The 17,655-nt window shown below is 36.4% G+C and overlaps 1 protein-coding gene and 1 pseudogene across 3 annotated transcripts in view; one reads left to right on the top strand and one right to left on the bottom strand.

The window, feature by feature from the left end:
• camkmt (calmodulin-lysine N-methyltransferase) overlaps positions 1–17,655 on the bottom strand; it is a 108,278-nt gene that overhangs the window by 68,020 nt on the left and 22,603 nt on the right. The gene's annotated exons all lie outside the window — the stretch shown is intronic.
• Positions 6,004–6,120, top strand: LOC141368874 (5S ribosomal RNA; annotated as a pseudogene).

Here is a 17,655-nt window from a genome sequence, read left to right as displayed (position 1 = left end):
CCTAGCTTTTCCAATCTTTATAACGGATGAATATAGGGTCCAGCTCCTTTAACTCCAGAGAATGTTGGTAATCTGAGGGTAATTGGGCAATTTTGTAAAGGAAATATCCATATTTAGAATTTAACAAAGGAAAATAACTAGCTTCTGGTAACGTCACCATCTTAAAGTCATCTGCATTCAAAAAAAAAAAAATATATAGCAGAAAGTTCATTTTTGAGAGAATTATTCTTTTAAACATCAACAGGTCACTTTCAAAGGTTCTTTAAGGTAAACAACATTTTAAACTTATATTAGTGAGCTACAGCGCTTTATATATTTCAGTATTTATGAAATTCACTTGAACCCTTTGGCTACAGGGTGTTGCCTTTCATTCACCTACATGTACAAAGAGCAATTAATTGCATAACACTCAAAATTTACTACATTGTTTCTGTGGTAAAAACTCCTCAGGAAATTGTAAAGCAACATCCCCATCCCTCCTGTGCAATCATCATTGAAAGGTGTTGGACATAATTTGGGTGGATTAGGAGATTAGCTTCTTATTGTGGTTTCACCCACGGGCCTTGTCTGATGTAACCCACTGATGAAATGCTTTGTCTCCAGTGACTGCCAGCTATTGTTACACCTCTCTCAGGGTCGGTTAGGGTCGTTTCCTCACTGGTATATTATTTCATTAATTTGTCTCTGCTAATGTACAGGGTTTCACACTCTGACCACCCCAACCAAAAAATTTATTTTCCAATCAGGAGATTGGAAGGGGAAGATTTTGTTTCTTATACATACTGTGATACAATCAGGGAATAACATTGTTATATATCAAATTGAGCAAAGCAGCCATTTCCATCTCTAAGGTCAAATGTAAGATTCATTATTCTAAATAAATATTATCTGCAAAAGATTTAAAATTTACTAAACACTGAGGTTAACTATCACACTACGACAGAAAATTTAACTCCTTAAGTACAAAATTCAATAATCACTTTCAATTCTTATAATATACAAATATGTTAAAGAGCACCTATTATCCGATTCACGGTTTTACATTTTCCTTGGTGTGTAAGTGTGTATTAGTACATGTTAACAATATGCAAAAAAGGTGCAAATCCAAAAAATAAGCATGACGCAAGTTATCGAATCCAATGTAAATCTCTTTTCTTGGATTACAACAAACACACGGATTGTAGGCAACCGTTTACTTCCTGTGCTGGTTGACATGACATTATCATAATCCTGCCCGTTTCTGAAATACAGCCTGTAAGTAGTCTATGTTTTCATATTTAAATTATTTACTACTGACTAAATCATGACTCAAATATGAGTTGTGTGCAGTGCAGAGTAGCACTTGTTGTTTGCAGTTTCTTTTTTTCTTTTTTATGAAGTTATATTTTTTTGGCCATTTTTGCCTTTATTTGACAGTGATTAAGGAGAGAATAGGAAAGTAAGAGGAGGAGAGAGGGGTATGGGATCGGCAAATGACCACCAGCCAGGAATCAAACTCGGGTCGCCGAAAGTGCGAAACCCCCACATGTCGGAGCGCTGCCCACAACACCATCGGCTCCGCCGTTGTTGTTTGTCATTTCGCTGATCACAAATGCAGACATCATTTAACGTTTTAGTAATCCTGTAAAATTGGCAAAGTTGATCGATCAGCTTGGTCATCTGCATTTAGTAAAGACAATATTAACTCTTGTCAGCATTGCATTGTGAGCTAATCTTCAAAACATGGTAAGAGCATCACATTTCCGGCTGACGTCAGACCAATCACAACCTACAGATTAGCTGGCCAATCAGGGACACAAAACTTTTTAAATCTGTGCGTTTCAGGAAGAAAGGGAAATCTGGAGCGACAAAAATTTACGGTATGTGGAAAACAATGTTTTTTAACCATAAACCACGCGAAACACATTGTATTATACCAAATACACAAAATAACGTTGTTTTTTAGCAACGAAAAGGTGCACTTTAAAATCCACACTGCAGTTATTGAGTAATGTAAAACCTGGTGGATTGTTTTCGTCAATATTCCAATACAGTGTGAACTGTAGACTGTAAGCCCTAATCATGTGTCCTACATAAATAAGTTAAATCACATTGATTTTATGATACAGTCGATCGATGTGTTGGCAAAGTAAATATTTACACAGATAAAATCTACTTATGTGAGATACAATAAGTACACTGTGTATAAATGAAAACCAGAAGCAAAGGCACCAGATAGCTTAATCGTCCAAATAACAGCCCTAAAAAGGTACTGACACCATTTTTCACTGTTGGCTTCAAATGTAAAAACCACTATTTGTGCGAAAAGATCTAAACCTATCCATGATTAAGAAAGATAATAATTTTACAGTGTCTGTACATTGCAATATTAGCACAGCCCATTGATCTGTGCCACACACATATACACATTAACACATACACATTAACACACACACCCCTGTCATTAGTGAACCTCCTGACTTCCTTAGCCTGCTGCTGCCCCAGCATCCCACCTATTGAAGTGCTACTACACAGAAGTCAGTTTTCCCTGTTCATAGCATACAGGGAGGGGAAGCACCTGTCCGCTGAATGCTGGGTAACCCAGATAATGGGACTACCAGGAGAGGCAGCGTCTGGTCAGATATTAACCCCCTACTGAGAAACGTCTGTCTGGATACACCTAGCTAGCACCGGCCATAAGACAAACCTAATGCAGAAGGGTTTCTGTGTCTGTGTGGCGGTACTACAGTATAACTTTTTTTTGTTAATTTATGAATTGAATACCAAGAGGTTGTCATTGTTTATTTACCCGCATGTCTCAAACTAGAATGGCTACATGTATGGCTAGAATGGCTATCCAGCTCACTGCAGTTGAAGATTATATGCAAGTAATGACTTAAATATCTGTTTCATACAAAGCTATCATACAATTCTGAAGATTGGACCAAGTCATATGGACCAATTTTGTAAATTGTAAATTTGTATGCCACAGTTAAAACAAGTCATACAGCTTTGAAACAACATGAGGTTAAAGATGAATATGACTTCCTTCCTTCAGTTGAACACAAACAAATAATTTTATATTAAAAATGCTGATATCTTAGCAATTAGGTAAGTATTAAAGGGGACATATCATGAAAATCTGACTTTTTCCATGTTTAAGTGCTATAATTGGGTATAATGCTATAATCTATCAACCTAGAAAATGTGAACAAGAACAACCCAGTAACTAATCTGCACTTCCAACCACAGCACTGAATGCGTTTACATGCACAGTCTTATGCCGATTATGCTTAATAAACTGATAACATGTGGGGTCATGTAAATGCGTAAAACAGTTTTCTTTAATCGGGGAAAGCCCATAAACGGCATAAGCAAAAACCGATCGGCACAGGTAGTTTTTTGCTCATTACCCCGATTTTGCGTGGCATGTAAACACATTAAAGGATTAGTCCATTTTCTTAAAAGAAAAATCCAGATAATTTACTCACCACCATGTCATCCAAAATGTTGATGTCTTTCTTTGTTCAGTCGAGAAGAAATTATGTTTTTTGAGGAAAACATTGCAGGATTTTTCTAATTTTAATGGACTTTAATAGAGCCCAACATTCAACACTTAACCCAACACTCAACAGTTTTTTTAACGGAGTTTCAAAGGTCTATAAACGATCCCAAACGAGGCATAAGGGTCTTATCTAGCAAAACGATTGTCATTTTTGACAATAAAAATAACAAATATACACTTTTAAAGCACAACGCCTCGTCATGTAGATCCGGTCGTGATGCGCCAGCTGACCCCACGCAATACGTCATGACGTCAAGAGGTCACAGAGGACGAACGCGGAACTCCGCCCCAGTGTTTACAAATGTGTTGAAAGAGGACCGTTCTGACGTTGTTGTATGTTGAATGATACTAATTAATGTCTTTGTGGCGGTTTATTGTTTAAAATGGTCCGCAAATGTGCGTTTTATAAATGTAACACGTGACCTCCCTACGTCACTACGCATTTACGTTAGGTCGCGCTGGACCGGACCTAGACGAAAAGTTGTGGTTTAAAAGTACATATTTTTTATTTTTCTTGTCAAAAATGACAATCGTTTCACTAGATAAGACCCTTATGCCTCGTTTGGGATTGTTTATAGTCCTTTGAAACTCCGTTGAAAAAAACTGTTAAGTGTTGAGTTAAGTATTAATTGTTGGTGTCTATTAAAGTCCATTAAAATGAGAAAAATCCTGCAATGTTTTCCTCAAAAAACATAATTTCTTCTGGACTGAACAAAGAAAGACATCAACATTTTGGATGACATGGTGGTGAGTAAATTATCTGGATTTTTCTTTTAAGAAAATGAAATATTCCTTTAACCGGCTTTCTTACGGTTTTGTTCATGTGCGCATGTCTCCCCGTGTGAAAGATAAACGTCAGACGCGGAAGTAAACGCAAAGTAATGCATAAAAGTCTCTGTCTGCTAAAGCAGTTGGCAGAGAAACTGCGAAAATAAAAACTGATGTTATATTTACAGGTTCTGGAGACACGAAAAGAGATAAATCAATGTAGCTTTGGACAGATATGCGTCGGTTTTTTGATCGACTATTATGACTGTATGCAATGATGTCACTACCTCACTACCTACCTACTATCCAATCGACCAAAATGGATCTTAGTACCATGTATAAACAGCCCCTTAGAGCCATGTTAGCATTGTGGTAAAACATGTTAGAATCATGCTAAATCATTTTAGCATCATTGTAATATTTTGTTGTCTGACCTTTGCCAAACCAAGCACTACTATACTCACATTTTCCTCAGAAATTGTACCAAATGGTACTCACTCATTGTGAAGCCCTCCGAAAAGCACATACAACTGTCATTAAAGTAATCTAAATGACCCTAGTGGGTTAATAAATGTACTCTAAAGCAAAACAATACATTTGTGGAAGATCAATATTTAGCAAAACCGAAATGTAAACAAGCAGACCTGAGCGATACATTCAAACATAACAGCAAATCTCTTGATTTAAAAAAAAAACAGCAGGACATTTTTTACCCAAAGTATTTTTTACCCAAATATTGTTTCTGAACGGCACAAGCGCTAGCTCATAAATACATTTTTTAACTCAGCAGTTCATAAAAGACATTCAGGTCTCTTTGATTTCAATTGAACACACAGTCCTCTCATTCTCCTAACACACACAAACACATTTGTGTTCATTCAGTTGTTATCTAATTGACTGTACTTAGTACTAACAAAGAGACCAGCTGGTGTGGGCTGGTGCACTGGGCAGGTGTCTAACACCCTTAGGTTCATTCACACACATTAGTGGGACGCCAGACAAGGTGGGACATTGGATTAATGACATACCTTTGGGAGGGTGACTAAATCTGGCAGACTGACAAACCTACAATAGTTCTGTTACAAACTAAACTCAACAAATATCACAAACTACAATTCAAAAGAGGTCAGACTGATGTTTGTCTATGAGACTGATTCCTACAAACACGGCAGATCACCATACTGTCGTGTGCTATGATGGGGCTGTCGACTTACATGAATATATATGTCAACTTACATTATATGGAGATATACAATGTTTGTTGCATGAGGTCACATTTGCATAGTGACCCTGTGGGAGGCTGAAGTGTGTGATTTGTATTTGCTGGTGAGTGGATAGGGGTGGATGAGACTGTAAGTGTGTTTTTGATGATGTGTAGGATCTGGCACAATTGAAAAATGTTACTGATTCCTCCCACTTGATTAACAGTAAGCCCATGTGTCTTTATGTCACAACACTCTGCATAATGCACTGCTGGGCATATAGGACCTGTTCACAGATCAGCTATACATTGGAAACTATAGGACACAAGTGTGTAACTGATGTAGATTGTAGATGTGTAGATTACGCAGGGAATGCTCTAAAAGTTGGATCAACTTAAAAATGACTTCAATTGGTAACACCTAAAAAAATGGGTTGTTTTTCAAACAATGCATGTTTAAGTGAAAAACACTTTAAATGAAACATTTAAAGCCAGCAGCCATATCACCCTGTAGCCCAAGACAGCTTGCCCACTGAAGCTAAGCAGGGCTGAGCCTGGTCAGTACTTGGATGGGAGACCACCTGGGAAAACCAGGTTGCTGCTGGTAGTGGTGTTAGTGAGACCAGCAGGGGGTGCTCACCCTGTGGTCTGTTTGGGTCCTAACACCCCAGTATAATGATGCGGACACTATACTGTCCTTCGGATGAGACGTTAAACCGAGGTCCTGACTCTCTGTGGTCATTAAAAATCCCAGGATGTCCTTCGAAAAAGAGTAGGGGTGTGCCCCGGCATTCTGGCCAAACTTGCCCATTGGCCTACTAATCATCCCTCATACTAATTGGCTATATTACTCTATCTCCTCTCCACTAATAAGCTGGTGTGTGGTGGGCGTTCTGGCGCAATATGGCTGCCGTCGCATCATCCAGGTGGATGCTGCACATTTCGTGGTGGTTGAGGAGATTCCCCTGTTCATATGTAAAGCGCTTTGAGTACTGAGAAAAGCGCTATATAAATGTAAGGAATTATTATTATTATTATTATTAAAGGTCCCATTTTTCCTGATCCTATTTTTCAAACTTTAGTTAGTGTGTAATGTTGCTGTTATAGAATAAATAACCACTGCAAAATGATAAAGGTCAAAGTTCACTGCCAGGCGATATATCTTATTTAACAGAAGTCCCCTTTTATAGCTTAAGCAAACGTCCGGTTTGGACTACAGCCCTCTACTTCCCAGTTGAATGATGTCAAAATAAGAGTTTCTGACTAAACGTCTGAATAAACACGGTCATAGCTTCAAAAACACAGGAAAAATGGGACCTTTAAGTTGAAATAACCTTTTTAGGTGTAACCAATTGAAGTTATTTTTTAAGTTGATCCAACTTTCACTTTTTACAATGTAGTATGAAAATGAAAGTTAACATACAGCATTACTTTGCAGAAACAATACCATATGGGTCCATTAAAGGATTAGTCAATTTTCTTAAAAAAAAATCCAGATAATTTACTCATCACCATGTCACAAATGTTGATGTCTTTCTTTGTTTAGTCGAGAACTAATTATGTTTTTTGAGGAAAACATTCCAGGATTTTTCTCATTTTAATGGACTTTAATGGACCCCAACACTTAACAGTTTTTATGCAGTTTAAAGTTGCAGTTTTAACGCAGCTTCAAGGGACTCTAAACGATCCCAAACGAGGCATTAGGGTCTTATCTAGTGAAACGATTGTCATTTTTGGCAAGAAAAATAAAAAATATGCACTTTTAAACCACAACTTTTCTTCTTCCTCCGGCTATGTGACGCGCCAGCGTGACCTCACGTAATTGCGTAACGGCGTGGAAAGGTCACGTGTTACATATATGAAACTCACATTTGCGGATCATTTTAAACAATACACTGACACAAAGACATTAATTAGTATAATTCGACACACAATAACATCAGAACGGTCTTCTTTCTCCACACTTGTAAACACTGGGGCGTAGTTTCGATATGTCATCCGTGACCTCTTGACGTGATGACGTATTAAGTGAGGTCGCGCTGGCGTGGTTTAAAAGTGCATATTTTTTATTTTTCCAAAAATGACAACTGTTTCGCTAGATAAGACTCTTATGCCTCGTTTGAGAAGAGTTCTTTGAAACTGCAATTTTCAACTGCATTAAAACTGTTAAGTGTTTGGGTCCATAAAAGTCCATTAAAATGAAAAAAATCCAGAATTGTTTTCCTCAAAAAAACATACTTTCTTCTCGACTAAACAAAGAAAGACATCAACATTTTGGATGACATGGTGGTGAGTAAATTATCTGGATTTCTTTAAGAAAATTGACTAATCCGTAATGACCACATGGTACGCGGCAAGCAGCGGAATCGCCATGGGGCTACAGCTTTTCTCGTGTATTGGAAGCGTTTGTGCAGCATTTAGTGCAAATAAGTTTATCTTCAACGGTGCCTGCCGTGAAGAGCTGTGTCCTTAAAAGGGACAGTTTTTTTGGGTGCACAGGCAAGACGTGTGGACCAACTCCGATTCACCTCTGTAACCGCCCCGGTTTTGCAGCTTCCGCACATCTTAAAAAAAGAACTAAGCACTCGCGGTTGCAGCGTACCGTGTGAAACGCCCATTAGATATTAAGATGGTCCATAAACTAATTCCTCCTCATCTTCTAAGGTAAACAGGTCAATGTAGTAGGCAAAAATGTATTGAAAGTACTGCTGCATCTTTTAATTAATTAATTTAATTTTTTTACATGTGAAGCGGTTGTTTATATAGAAGGATATAGGTACAGTAGGAGAAAAGTTGCAGAAACCTTAACTAAATGTAAAAAAGATAATAAAATAAAGACAATCTGGTGTGCAATTGGAACTTACAAAGCTGCATTATCATATAATGTGTTCCTGTAGCTCAGTTGGTAGGGCATTGTGTTAACAGCGCAAATGTTGTGTGTTCGATTCTCAAAAAAGTGTGTACCTTGAATTATGGATAAAAGGGTGTGCCAAATTCATGTAAAGTGTAAATGTCATCTACTTGATCTTCCTACATTCAGACATTGGCCAAAAAAAAACATCAAATATCAAGAAAAGATGCATTTCATTCCCATAAGATGCTTGTAGGGAAGCAGAGCATGCGTTGATGTCTACAGGAGTCTGGCTTTAGGGACATAGAGCGGAGGACATGCTTTTACACCAACCTACTGTGTGCAAGAGCACAGCGCCAAGAGAGCCGATCACGAATGCATTGAAAAGTCCCCTCACTGCAATTATTCAGCGAGTGAGCTACGATGATACACAACAAGGAGGAGAGAAAGAGAGCGGGAGCAGAGAGGAAAGGATTACCGTGAAGGCCACTAACACACACACACACAGATTTCTAAAACGGCAGCACTCTAAAAGTCCACAGTCATGACTAATTCAAAGCTCTCCCCTGCTATTGCTATCTGAGATCTGCTTTTCAAAAACAGATCTGTTCCAAACCCTAGCGGGCTGCCTTGCCGTCTACTGCCTACAGAGACAGCAGCCTATGGGAGCTAAGAGAGCTTCCTAACCAAAATTGACTGAAATGAAATGCTCTTTGGCCCCATTCCAAATGACTTTTCACGGCCTTTGCTTGCTAATTCATGTTTGTCTGTGAAGTCCATGTGCCCACAGGGTATCCTATTTGTAATTTTATGATTCAGAAGTGCTCGCCCCCTTTTTGGTGGCAATGCACCCTTTGCTTAGCTCACACTGGTGGTACAGATTCAACAGTGGACAATTACCCAACAGCCCACGAAGAGACAAAAGTATGTCCACGTTTGAGTACACGTGGGTGTGCTAGTGTGGGTGCCAAGCTTTGTTACCTTGTCTAATCAAAGTTTACAATATTATCATTTTTTGAACTAATTCACTGCACCAAAACCCGCTAATGTGTGACCAGTATAATTTTTCTTTGGAGTGTATATCGCTCACTTACAAAGACACACAAATGCAGGGAGGAGGTGTATGACCTGTGTGACACGGGTAGCAATCTGTGCTTGTTAATAGGAAGGGACATGTGCACGACCCATGGCATGTTTAGTTCATTGCAGTTCTTCCTACGGTATCTGGCCAGCCAAACACAAGGCAGATTTGTGTATCTGTGTGTGTCCCAAACACACCCTCACACTCAACGCTGCACTCAGACAAGAAAATAACTGAAAATTGTTCGGAGAGAACTGGAAAAGATTGGAATGCAGGAAAGACATTTGGCATTTGAAGACGCTCGCTTGCAGAACTCCGCTTTACACAGCAACACTAAAATAAACCAAAAGCAAGATGATGACCGAGTGTGTTGTTGCAATTGTGGGAGTGTCCATTGAACCTTTCCTTGCTTGGATTCTACTGTATGTTTTGTTATGTTATGCAGGCAGCTCTTAACAGCTGAGCTGGTTCTGTGCTTAACTTGGAAAATGTCAGGAGAGCTGGTAGAAAGAGACGCTGACTTCTCTTTTTTTCTTCGGAACTTACTGAACTCAGGTAATCATGGATTTTTGTTGATCAAATCTCTCACTGAAGTGACCACTAAAATAATTGAGTTTTTAAAAACAGCAGTTGCAAAAAGTGATGTCTGGAGGGCATATTTGTACAACCTTTTATTAATGTCCACTCAGGTTAGATTAACAAGTGATTCTCAAATGGGGGGCGTGAGATGGTGCCAGTTTTATGATACTTTATCAAATACAATTTATCATAAATTCTGTGTAATTAAAGAAAATTAGAAAGAAAAATAAGGCTACTAACCAACAGCATTACATTGTATCACTTAATATTTTGTTTAATTCAAATTCTAAGTTTGATATTGTTTTACATTATGCATTTTGTTTTGGAGGGGCGTGAAAGGATGCACCCACACACCCCATGTCGTTTTGCGCTGTTAATGCAGCCATGTTAATACTCTACCATAATAGACAAAATTTTCCAGAGTTGGACATCACTTTTGGCCACTAATGTACATACAAGCACAATCTATTAGTTAAGTGTATTAAAACCTTTACATATTGCAGGTTTGACTTGTTCATATTATTACAAAAAATTTTCAAACAGACACTAAAAGTGACACTCCAGCCAAATATCAAATGAAATTACCCCATGATTTACTCCGGTAACGGCGCCATCTTTAGCTCTTGTGACATTGTAGCTAGTTATTATAGTTTATAAAGTTAAAATATATATTTTTTTACGATATCATATCGATTACCCGCAAAAGACCTTTATTAACCCCTTTAAGATGTGTGGCTTACTTCCATGAAAGATGCATGGACTTTTTTGGGCTTTTAAGTCAGAAGTTTTTTTTTCCATTTTAGGCTTGGAGAAGCAAGGACATTTATTAAAATAACTCCAAATGTGTTCGTCTAAAAGATGATGGACATACAGTATGTATCTCAGATAGCTTTAGGGTAAGTAAATCATGAGGTAAAATTTTTAATATTTGGATAGAATATTGCTTTAAAAGTCATTCCCCCATTTCAATCTTCCACCTCACATACAATGGGTCTCATTCATCAAGCATGCGTACGCATGAATTTGTTCGTGAAATATGTGTTCGGACGTTTTAACTAACAAATCATAAATCAACAAAAACTTTCATACTAAAACTTCATACTGAATCATGATTTGTTAGTTAAAACATCCGTACGCATATTTTACGAACAAATTTGCACGTACACATGCTTAGTAAATTAGACCCATTGTTTGTAAGAGACTCACTGTAATCAAATTTCTGCAAAAAAAATAAAAAATATGTATAACTGTATAAATGATTCCTATATTATTTTAAAATTTTTGAACGTTTGGCATTTTATGAGCCACAGTTCTTTAAAGGGGACATTTCACAAGACTTTAAGATGTCAAATAAATCTTTGGTGTCCCCAGAGTATGTACTGTATGTGCAGTTCTAGCTCAAAATAACATACAGATAATTTATTATAGCATGTTAAATTATCCACTTTGTAGATTTTTTTTGCCGTTTTGTGTGTGTCCTTTAACATGCAAATGAGCTGATCTCTGCACTAAATGGCAGTGGCGTGGTTGGATAGTGCAGACTAAGGGGCAGTATAATCCCCTTCTGACATCACAAAGAGAGCCAAATTTTAATGACCTATTTTTTCACATGATTGTGGAGAATGATTTACCAAAACCAAGGTACTGGGTTGATCTTTTTCAAATTTTCTAGGTTGATGAAAGCCCTGGGGACCCAATTATAGCACTTAAACATGGAAAAAGTCATTTTCATGATAAGTCCTGTAAAAAGGAATTTTGTCCACAATGCAGGTAAAAAAAGTGACAATATTAAAGCCAATCAAAACATATTTGATGATTTTTAATTAAAATATGACAAAAATAAAAATAGCTTGTTGTGGCCATTTAAGATAAAAACTCAAGATCAAGACAAAAAAAAAGATTTATTGCAACATAGTGTCATGCTTGGTTAAGGCACAGCGTTCAGTCCAAAATGTTATTTGACTTGGTGCCGCAGTCACAGGAAGTGAGCTCTCATCCTCTTTCCCTTATCTGTACTTCCCACCGTCTAACAGAGAGAGTCTGGTCTCATCAGCAGCTGAAAAGCCCACCACCGGTGATATTTTAGCACTCGGGAGAAATAATAAAAGGCAAAATCAAATCATTTGATTAAAGTTGAACTAGGAGTGCGGGACCCCTGCCTCTGTTAACAACTGAAGCCCTTCTATCAGGAAATCAGACGGTCAATCAGAATAATTTGTCTGCTGTGATGATGACATCCTAAGTCTGAACAGACCCCCAACAGTGTGTGTGTGTCTGTGTGTGTGTGTGTGTGTGTGTGTGTGTGTGTGATCATCAGTGAATAGAGCTGTGAGAAGGCTTTCCTGACAAACTGCTATGCAAACACACACACTGAACGTTCAAGACAAATGATCAAGAGGTGGGTGTGTGTTTGTGCCAACTGTGATTTGGATCCGAGCAGTTGAGGGCAACAAATGTGCGTGATCCACAAACACATGGTGGAGTGCAAATAGTGCAATTGCCTGTGTGCAGAAACACTCACACTTAACCTTAAACGGGGAGAGAACCTTGCATGAACATGCCAGTGTCACATCCAACCCAATCTCATGTCAATATATACTTATTTTACAAGGTGGCTTTTTGTATGAATTCATGCTAATCGTATTTTTTGGTACAATATGCTTTCACCCCAGAGTTGGTTTTCTTTCAAGCGTTTTTGGATGATTGTATGCTTCAATTCACACACAAATCTCACAAAAAAATCACTTCTACGTACATAAAACAATTACCTGGCATCCTTTAAACATGGCATAAGCATGCACACTGCTACAGATAATAGCAGAAGAATCCTTCAATCTCATCTTTGGTTTCCAAGTACACCAAGCAATTTTTTTCTCCAGAAATTACAGGAAATGCATTACAGGGAATGAGAAAGAGTCCAAAAACGAGAGAGCCAGTGGGCGAGAGAGGTGTGCACTCCATACGACCACTTTAATGCACTAAGATGTTGTTGAGCAGGAATATTATTGATGTTTCTGTGGCAACATGGGTTGAAGCTGAGGATTATACGTCCAACACTCTTGAGAGAGAGAGAGAGAGAGGGAGAGAGAGAACCAAGAGGATGAGTGAAAATGAAACAACTAAAAGGGCACCAGGGCCGAGTGCGAGATGTAGAGAGCAAAAGAGAGAGGAAGTGGGGTACGACAAGTAAGAGGTGTGGAGATAATGAGAGTGAATCCACAACAGATAAAGATGTTGCTTTTAAATCTTTCTGGAAATCCTAAGCCACCTTCCTCTCTCTTTGTCTCTATCAATCAAATTGTCGGAAAATGATCATCTGTTCGGGATTATCTTGGCTCAAGCCATCTATCGAATTACAATAGCACTACTTTTATCCATCTATCCTAAGAGTCACTCTAGATGTGTGTTTGTGTGCGTGTGTGTGAATTTGCCACACATTTCCATAATAGTGTGGTATTAACATGCAGTTCAATCCATGTTAGAGTATACAAAGAATATTAAAATATAAATATGTATTAATATACACATACATAATATGATTATCTTCTAAATGTAATGAAAAAAATATCAATATAATTTCCCAAATCCATTTCTGGAATAGCCAGATAATGGCATGGTAAACATTCATCCTCTTTGTGTAGGATTTGCCAAAAGCTTTTGCTTTGCCAGAGGTATTTGAATGAATATTTGCTGGCCTTTCTTTTGATTCCCCTCATTTGGTCATTGTCGCAAAAGAGTAATTCATTTGTTTGATAAATGAAATGGCATTTCAATTATAAAACCTAATTATACACTCTCCAAAGATAATTCAAAAACACTCTCTCCACATAAACACCTGCTTCTCACATTACCTAAATGTAATCTCCTGACTAAAACTGTCTCCAGACTTTAGCTTATAAGTAAATTTCCTATTAACTTGCGTTAAAGGAAAAGAGAGCAGCAAGACAGAAAAGCTCTGGGTAGTTATAAACTGCACCATTCATTACCCAGATTAATACTTACTCAGACTTCCAATTACAATAATTTACTCACATTGCCACGAAATTTACAAGGGGAGGAAAAACAAAATAGCAGCAGGAGGTTGATGTGGATGTGTGTGTGTAAGAGAAAGAGGCTACAGGGTTTATTCGTAAATGGAATCTTAAAGGCTGTGATGAGTCAAAGTGCTCTATTTAAGGCTGTGCAGACACACAAACAAACATAAGCACACACTCACACACAAAATAATCCAAACCACAAAGTATCCAGAAAAGCAATTGATTGTAATGTTAACAGGCCCACTTGCGTATCATTCGGTCCAGTTAATTCTAGTTGGAATGGACTAATGTAATCCATTCACTTCAATCACTCCATTTCTGCCTCTGTTCTCCTCCATTTGATATCAAAAATATCTACATGCTTCACTTCAAAAACCTTACAATCCTCAGGATGACTCGAACCGCAAAAATAGACAATTTTAGGGTTGGCTAAATAATTAGGCAACTGTAAAATAAAGCAGGTTCCCTGGAAAAATATTAATTCTGAATCCTGAGAGGTTTTATTAACTGTTCTGACGTCAAATCTACCAGACAATAACACTATAGGTCTCAGAAAAAAATCGACAAAGTATTTGTAAAAAAGAAAGAAATGAAAAACTGAAGCAAGAAAAGGGCTACAAGCAGGAGTATGTGGGGGTTCGTTTCACTTTGGATTAAAATGTTGCAGCGGCTGCCACCTACAGGTGAAAGCAGGAACTGCATTAAAACAATTTGGTATGAACAGTCAAACACAGCAGATGAGTTTTGTCAGATTTAAGTGTAGAAATATGAAGATATTTGTATAAGAGACCCTTATTTAACATCAAACACCATTTTGTGAGATTTTTATTAAGGTAAAAATGTTTGAGGGACAGCAAAAAATAATAAATTATAAACCATGCTTATTTTCCTTAAGTTTCCTAGAATCTTATCACAACTAAACATATTTCAGTAATAAACTCATTGGATTTTCTTTTTTACCTATGGCGACTTTTATGTACACTGGTCAATTTATGCAATTTTTAAGCCTTTCTGTAGGTCTCATTATGACTATATAACTTCCCGGACAGGGTTTAGATTAATCCAGGACTAGGCTTATATATTAGGATGCTATTAACAGATTAATCTATAGCAGAATAAAAGTTTTTGTTTACATCATACATGTGTGTGAAGTGTGTATAATAATTATGTGTATATAAATATGCACACATGCATGTATAATTTTAAGAAAAATCTATATTTATATATTAAGTATTTATATTATATATAATACAAATTATACATAAATATACAAATGTATATACGCATGTAAACATTTCTTAAATATTTACATGCATGGGTGTGTATTTATCTATACAAATTTATTATGCACAGTACACACAAATATATGATGTACACAAAAACATTTATTCTGCTATAGATTAATCGTTATGCATCCCTAATTAGGACATTAAAGTAGTTTTTAGAAAGCTACCTTACAAATAAACATAACTGGGGTGCCTTTTAGGACAAAACGATGGCACTGATATATGATCAGATATATCAGTACAAGGTGTTTTTAAATTAAGGCTGGTCTAACATGCATTTTAGTCTGGGCCCTGTCCACACCCAGATTTAAATTTTAACACAAAGAAATCCATCGTAAAAAGTGAAATGAAAACATTTTTAAAATCATGGTCATTTAAACAAAGACTGAAATCCTGTAAACAATTTTACTATTTATTATTTGAAAATATCACTGTCCTTCAGTGTCCAACAAATAATTTTGCAACTACAGTAAAAACAAGTTTGTGCCTCGCTTCCACATGATGAACATCATATCCGAGATTAAATAAGATGTAATATGTGAATAAAACAAAGAAAATCATGGTAAATAATAATTTGTTAAATATTATTAATCATTCCAAAGCTCTAATGTTGTCAATTATGCAAAAATAATGATGTATAAATTTGAATACAGTAAGTATGAATACAACAAAATGTTAGATTAACTTTAGCAAGACAAAAAAACTTGACATTTTATGCTGCCATGTCATTTCCATGTCTGTAGGTGCACTATAGGATGTTATGAAAACTAAAAGATGTGGTTTAATGACATTTGTGCAAATATGAATCTAGTTAGAGCAAATAAAATGTGCTTTAACTGAATTTCAAGAACTTTGTTAGGCTGTATTGAAGCGGAATGGGAAAAGGCTGTTTGTCTAAACACAGTCCTCACACAGGAAACTCACCACAGCTTCACAACATTACAAAAATCCTGTCAGACTTGAAAATAAATAGGGCTGTCAAAAGATTAATCGCGATTAATCGCATCCAAAATAAAAGTTTGTGTTTACATAACATATGTGTGTGTACTGTGTATAATTATTATTTATATATAAAAACACACCCAATCATGTATATATTTAAGAAATTTTTTTTATATTTATATATAAAATATTTATATTTATATATAATATAAATTATAGAAATGTATATACAGTATTTAAATGCAAATATTTCTTAAATATATACATGAATGTGTGTGTATTTATATATACATAATATTTATACACAGTACACACACATATGCTATGTAAACACAAACTTTTATGTTGGATGCGATTAATCGCGATTAATCTTTTGACAGCCCTAAAAATAAATGGCAAAACGAAGAATTAAACTGTGTCTGAGATCAGATTAAAAAAAGTGTCTCACGGTATCTATTACACATTACAAAATTGTAAACATTTCAAAGAAAAAAAATCCATCCTCTTTGCCCCACACTTCCAGGAAAGGACAAATCTGAACTTGTTTTCCAAAGTTTAATATTAATAGCAGAATTGTATATATTGTCAAATGTGTTGGTAGATTCTGTGTGGAATATAACAACTGTATATGAGTATCTCTCATACAGTGTATATAAAAGCATAAAAGTACGTATTACTGTAAGTACTCTATTGCTTTGCATTGTGTGAACATCTGCAATAACATACAGGTACTCACACACACACACACACACACACACACACACACACAGAATATCTTTTGATTGATTTGTTTATGTACACTGTAAAATGTAATTAGTTGACCTTACTTAAAAAAAGTATGCAAACTCGTTGCCTCAAAAAAAGTAAGCAAAGTTAGATTAAGATTAGTGATTTAGAAAAGCTTGTTTATTTTAAGTGTGCAGTACTAATCTAGTAGTACCACTAACACGCTTTTTTTAAGTTCATGTAACTTTTTTCATTTAAACCCCACTTAGAATTACTGAATACCTACAACTTAATATTTTTAGTTCTGCTTACTCAAAGAAACCAATTTCCTTTAATTCGTCCTTGTTTTGTTGTTACGATCTAGTAAACACATCACAAACATGTAATTTAAAAGAACACTCACTTGATTCAGCTACATTACATCATTTATTCAATGCACATTCACATACATAACAGCAGCTAAACAAAGTTGTGGTTTATTTAAATGTAGACAGTTAAAATTTAACTTTTTTACATTAAAAAAATGTATTCAGTTAAAAATTGCATTTTAAACTGAAAGTACAACAAATGCTTTTGTGTCCCAAAGTGAGCAGTGAAAGGATTAAAGCAACACAAACAAAAACATCACTCCTTGGGGTTT

Source organism: Misgurnus anguillicaudatus, chromosome 11 (assembly GCF_027580225.2).
Source record: "Misgurnus anguillicaudatus chromosome 11, ASM2758022v2, whole genome shotgun sequence".
Lineage (NCBI taxonomy): Eukaryota > Metazoa > Chordata > Actinopteri > Cypriniformes > Cobitidae > Misgurnus > Misgurnus anguillicaudatus.
The sequence above is the reverse complement of the archived record's forward strand: the minus strand, read 5'-3'. Positions and strand labels throughout refer to the sequence as shown.